Raw genomic sequence first — 6,279 nt, forward strand, 5'->3', positions numbered from 1 at the left:
CTTACTACTGCACCACACCATTACTGCAAATAGATAATAGTCAAATCAGTTGTTCGTTTCCCAGTATTTCATTTTGAATGCCTTCAAGTGATAGAGTGAGCACTTCATCATTCCCACAGAATACATGACAACTAAATAGGAGTGAAAACTTCATTTTTCCTTCTGTGCTAGGAAGCTATTCTTCAAGGTCTAACTGTTATGATGAGATTTAATATATTAGTTGAATAAACATTTGCTAAGTGGTCTAATGTTTAATATAATATATCAAGTATTCTATGGATTGTATTGAGTATATTTGTCTCCTCCTTATGCTGTATCATGTGATCTACACTCTATTTCTTGGCAAGTCTTTACTGGATTGAGAGTGCAGAAAGGGTAGTATGGGGAGCACAGGAAGCATCTCTCTCCGTTTATACAGCAGTCAATAGTAGAAACCACTGCTCTATATCTGAGCAATAGTGTGGCCCCAGTTTTTACTTTGAACCATATGTTTAAACTCCCTACTTCTGTCTCAGAGAAGATGATGGAAATAATTATCTATGAATTTGCTACATACAATGGTCACAGTCAGTTTCTGAGCCTTGTATCTTTTGGAAAGTGAAGTTAAATTTTCTAATGCATAATATGACATCCAGAACTTTCCTGCCTGTAAATGCAACCATTCTGAACCTGGCTATGTTTTCATATTCTGATTGCTCTGACCAGAATGACAAATGGGGGGAAAAAAAGATGCATTTATTTTTATTTATTTTTGTATAGTCATCTCATGACAACAGCTTCTTCATACAGAAAAAAAAAACAGATGAGGCTAAATTTATGGACTATTGCTGCAGATGCCTGGGGACTGAGTAACAATACACATTTTTGTGTGCCTTGAGTTTGCTTAGGTAACTACCAGAACCATCTTCTATTTACTGTGAATAAAAGACCTGTGGTTACTTCTGCTTCTATATTCCGAGAAACATATAATAGAATTATAGATCATATGAGCATATCATACCAAACTGGTTATCGTATCAGTTTGGTCCTAGCTCAAATCAGCTTTCACAGCTTTCTTTGTGTGACCTCTGCTAAATGTATGGTATCTCCTAGCTATGTTAGTTGCGTTAGGGATCTGCAGTTCATTCACTTTTTAGAATCAGTGTTAAAAATGAAGATTTATGTTGATCTTCATTGAAAAAGGCACACTGATATTGTAGTGTGCCTTTTTCTCCAGATACACGCCTGCTTTTATAGTTTCTGTTGTTTGCAAAAGTCATAGCTTCTTCTAATGCCAGCCTAAGCTCAGGTTGCATGTCCAGGAAAGCAAATATAAGAGGTTCCCTCACCAAGGCATCTTCTGGCAGTTAATCCTCACGTGAACCCTTTTATACCTTGCCAATATCACCGAGAGTCTATGTGACATAGTAGCTCAGGTAGAAAGTGTTGCTCTCTATCCTCTCATGATAGAAAAGAAAGATGATAACCCATCCTTGGATTAAGGAAGTAGAACTGTTATATCTGTAGAATTAAGAATGTCACTGTTTTATTATAACCATTCATGGTGAACTGATCTTTGACTTGTTTGATGTAACATCTATTTCTCTGCCACCAGGTAGGAGTGATACATGGAAAAGTTAAGAACTCCAGTGAATCAGGACCATTCCGTTCAAAAGACATGTTCAAAATCTATTTAACTCTAAGTTTTTTGGTATCATGTTATAGCACCACTTCATCTGAGGTTAGCTATTGTTATTACACACAGATATTTGTTCGAAGAATAGATTCTTTATTTTCTGCAGAATACACTGAGCTCTTGGATACCCTGTACTTCAAAACTGAGTGTCCAAATTCAGATACTGCATCCTACATACACTAAATTTCACTGAGATGGTACTAGGTTTTGTGTTAAATAAAGCTTTCTGCCTTAAACTAGATTCCTTATATAGGTGTTACAAACTGTTTTATAATTTAGTCATCTCTTTGTCTCCACTTGGTTTTAAGATAACTTGCACATTCAAGATTTCTAGGTGTTACTATGCCCTCAGTTTTTGTGTTAAGTTTGGCTAAGGACCATGCATTCTTTAGGCAAACAATCTGTGCTGAGCGCGATAGTTCTCCCAGTAATACACTTGGGGTTTTGGATAGTTCAAGTCGGGTTCTGTAAGCAGGTGCTCTTTCCATCTTCTCTCACCTTTGATGTGACAGACCCTATGCCATCTGCTTGTATGCAACCTAATGTGTAAAACATTTCGGATCTGCTTCTGTGTACTTAGTTAATTTACTACATAACAGTACAGTAAAAATAATGCTTTGTACTGAGATAATTGAGTGACACAGGATTCCTGCCTTTCATCAGGTGCAAGAGAGCATCATTTGACTAATAGAACTTTGAAATGAGGACTGGAAAACCCCTCTGTTACAAATACCAAGAAAAAGTGTTACATTTTCAGGTCCTTAAATAAGGTTGTATAAAAACACATATCAGACGTATTTCTGAAACTCCTTTTTCACTCATCTGTCTGTCCAGGAGCGACTTTAGAGCCCCCCCCCCCCCAGTTGTAGATCCATTCACTCAACTAGTTTGTGTAAACACCTTTACTTCATGTCATAAATGCTGAGTATGTCTCATTACTACGATACTGCTGCTCTTCCTTGACCAGGGGAGTTTACTCACAAAATAATCCAAATTTTCAGTCTCAAGTTCCTCTTAATTTATTTTCTTGGTTCAATCATAAGTACCCACTGGAGGAGAATACTCAGTGAAGGAGTCAACTTTCCACTCAGCTGGAGTTTCTGTTTTCCCTGGAAGATGACAAGTTAAAAGGAAATGTGTAACCTCAGTTGATACAGCAGGCTGACTCCTGAGCTCCATTTAAGACTGAACAATATATTTCTATTCTGAAAGGACCTTTGGAGAAGTTGAGGACTCTTACGGGCCAAATGTTTGTATTTCTGGTAATTTGTTCACTACTCCATTGTATATCTCAGATTGTATCTTCTGAGAGCTGCTATTTTGGCTTGCAAGGGGAGGGAAAGTAATCTGTGTTACTTTGGGATGAGACTGAATCTCATTTTAAAGTTTTGCATTATTGCAAAGGAATTCACCGTTGAGCATGCTTTGGTTGGATAATCCTTCATTTACTGCCTGAATGAAGGGCACCAAGACTCTGGTGACTGAGCTTGGAGAGTGTTTAAAGTCACCTTCCTATGGAAATGGATGCGAGCAGTCAATGGAAGGTTGCATTCTGGTAACTACAGCTTGCACATAAATTGAAAGCACACACATAAATGTTTTGAAAATCCAGTAAATGATAAGTAACATTTTATATCAAGTATGGATGCTGTCAAAGAATTTGAGTAACATGAATGGTGGTCCGAATGGTTGCTCTCTCAGCAGAAGAAATCTAAGATTTCTTGAGTCTCCCCAAGAGAAGGTCTGATCTGATGAGGCAATGTGATTCTGGAATTGGATGTTGTACTAGTGCCTGGTAAGTTTCAAAAAAGTTTCAAAGAAAGTTTGACAATTTCAGTGCTGTTTCGAGGTTTGTTTGTAGTATAGATTTGTACATTTTATAATGATATTAGAGATGTTAAAGGAATATTAGTCTTATTTGGATATAAATTGTGAAGGAAGTTCTCTGGTTTTAAGGACCCTATGATATTCTTTTCATTCCTAGTCATCATTGTGCAGTATCAGAATGTTTGGTGACGAATTTGTGGCAGAGTTAAAAGAGTTGTATGGTACTGTAGGTTTACGTTTGTCATCCTGTCATTCACCAGACAACAGTGTCAAAGCTGAAAAAGGATTGAATTAAATCCTTATGGTGGTTTGTGAGCTCACCTGAGTTAAAGCCACATGAAAGTTTCATTGTATCTTTTGAACTGTGACTGTATAGGGGAAAATATACCTTTGGGAATATGCTGAATTCTTTTACATGGTTGGTTTTTCCCTAGGGCTGTAACAAGTCCCCAGCAAACAGGAAACAATGAGAGAAAATGACAATGTGAATTTTAAAAATAGACAGTATGAATCTTTCATAGTTCAGGAAATGTTGGTAGGTATACAGTTGTCTTTAAGACTAAAAGGCCCTGAGCACTGCTTGACAACTTTTTTTTTCTGTGAGTGTTCAACCCATTTTGTCCTGTTTTCAAAATACCATGGACTGTTTGCTGTTAAGAGACCCCTTAAGACAGCTCTGAACAGGATAAGTATAGTTAAACTATGGTGTTTTGAGACTAACGTGAACGAGAATCTATACGATGTGCTATTTACTCAAAACTCTAAGTGAATTGCAAAAGTGGTCTTGATTTGTGATGGAGATCTTTTTGTAGACTCAGTTCTTCAAGTGTTGCTTACCTTTGTCTATCTACTGCTCTCTATGTGCTGTTATAGTCACCACACACTTTTGCTTATTGCAAGTCTAGTTGAAAAGCCCAGCTATACAAATTTTGAAGCAGACACTTGTTATGCTTATGCCCATCTGTTTGGCTGATATGAAGCCTTTTGAGAAGCGTGACTTCAACATGTAATTCAGACAGATGTATTTGCTAGCCAAAGACCAACTTCAGAGAAATCTGCAAAACACAAACAACTTTCTTCCTTCCAGAAGAAACTTCAATATGATAACAGTACCCAGTATGGGACAATGACGCAATGAATTGCATCTTTCAGTGGGATATGATTGTGCTAAAGATACTTTCTTTTTGATATGTCCTTTTTATTGTTTTATCTCTGAGCTTCAGATGGAGTTCATAATTATATGAAGATATTGAGAACAGTTCTGACCTCCTTTGAAGAAACTGGAATTTTGTCTAATGACTTTTTCTGTTATTGGAGTCCAGAATACTATTTTTCTGTATGTTCTGTCCAGCTGGACATAAAACAACTTCTTTCTCTTGATCACCTCTTTCTTGTTCTTTGGAGTTTGAGTTGCTTTTTTCTTGGAAATGATTAGCATTTGCTTCAACTATCTGAGTCCCAAACCAATCTTCCATCATCTGAGATGAATCATCTGTTTCTGATGAAGTTATGCAACTATCTTTTCCTCAAATCTTTTTTACTGTTAGTGTTTGTTTCTGAAGTAGCCCCTTCTCAAGATATGTATCTTGGATCTTTTCGAACAACTTGGGCTCTTGTGACTCTATCCAGAAGATATAGTGGCAAGTGGTTCTTTGTTGTCTTCAGCTAACCTAGATGCTAGTTCCTTACCAATTCCTTACTCAGAATATGGTTGCCTCCCATTGATTTAATCTCTTATCTATTTGTGTTTTTGTTTACCACTAAGAAAATAACCCAAAGCCTGAAAGCTTGAATTCCACTCCCATTATTTCTTATACAAGAAATAACAACATTTTGGATGATTTGACTTTCCAATAGTTTTGGATGCAGTTTTATAATTCTGGAGATTTGAATCATTAAATTTATAAATTTACTGACTATAGAAAATCCAAACCTGAAAATGCATATTTCTCTTCAATGAAGATATGAACCGGAAGCAGAAATACTAGTAATAATGTTGTAGAAGTTTTGGTCTTCTCACAGAAATTTCAGTCTGCTGACCAAATACTAAGCAATCAACTAAAGAATGTCAATCACGATGCTGCCATGCTTGAATGAGACAGAATGAATTTCTTTCATTCGCTCTCATATATGCTGAGTTGTTGGCATCAATTATTTTTCTCTCTTTCTCTGTAATTTTCTTTATGTGGTGTTATTATAAAAGGCAAATTTGCATAGCTACTGAACAGCAACAGATTTGTGAATCTGCCTTTCTCATATTATTAGCAAGAAGGTTAGTTCTGTATCAGTTCTTACACAAAAAAAGCATTTTGTTTGAATCAAATATGAGTGAATAGTAGCCAAGACATATGCCTGCTTAGTGTCTCCCTGAGTCCTGTTTCTTGTTGTACTTCTGGTACTAAAACTATTTATGCTTGTTAGCAGGAACAATTCTCAGAGAACTATAACTTGCTATAATTTTACTTTTAGTGAGTTTTAACTGAAGATAATTAATATTCCCTTTGAGTGTAAAACATGAATGATAGGATCTAACTTAATATTATATTTCATATATATATATATTTTAGCCACCAAGTGTGTAGGGCTACTGTGAGAGGATTACAATGACCTAATTTCTGTCTTATTTAAATATGCTTAAGGCATTTTAACACCTGCTTATACAAATATTAAAGGAATGCACTGTAGTAGTCAACTTTAAAAGAAATCATATAGGTTAATTTTATTAATAAGTCTCTTTAAAAATCTCCTCTCTACATTTTTGAGACTTTCGTTGTCCT

This window comes from Meleagris gallopavo, chromosome 3 (genome assembly GCF_000146605.3).
Source record: "Meleagris gallopavo isolate NT-WF06-2002-E0010 breed Aviagen turkey brand Nicholas breeding stock chromosome 3, Turkey_5.1, whole genome shotgun sequence".
Taxonomy (NCBI): domain Eukaryota; kingdom Metazoa; phylum Chordata; class Aves; order Galliformes; family Phasianidae; genus Meleagris; species Meleagris gallopavo.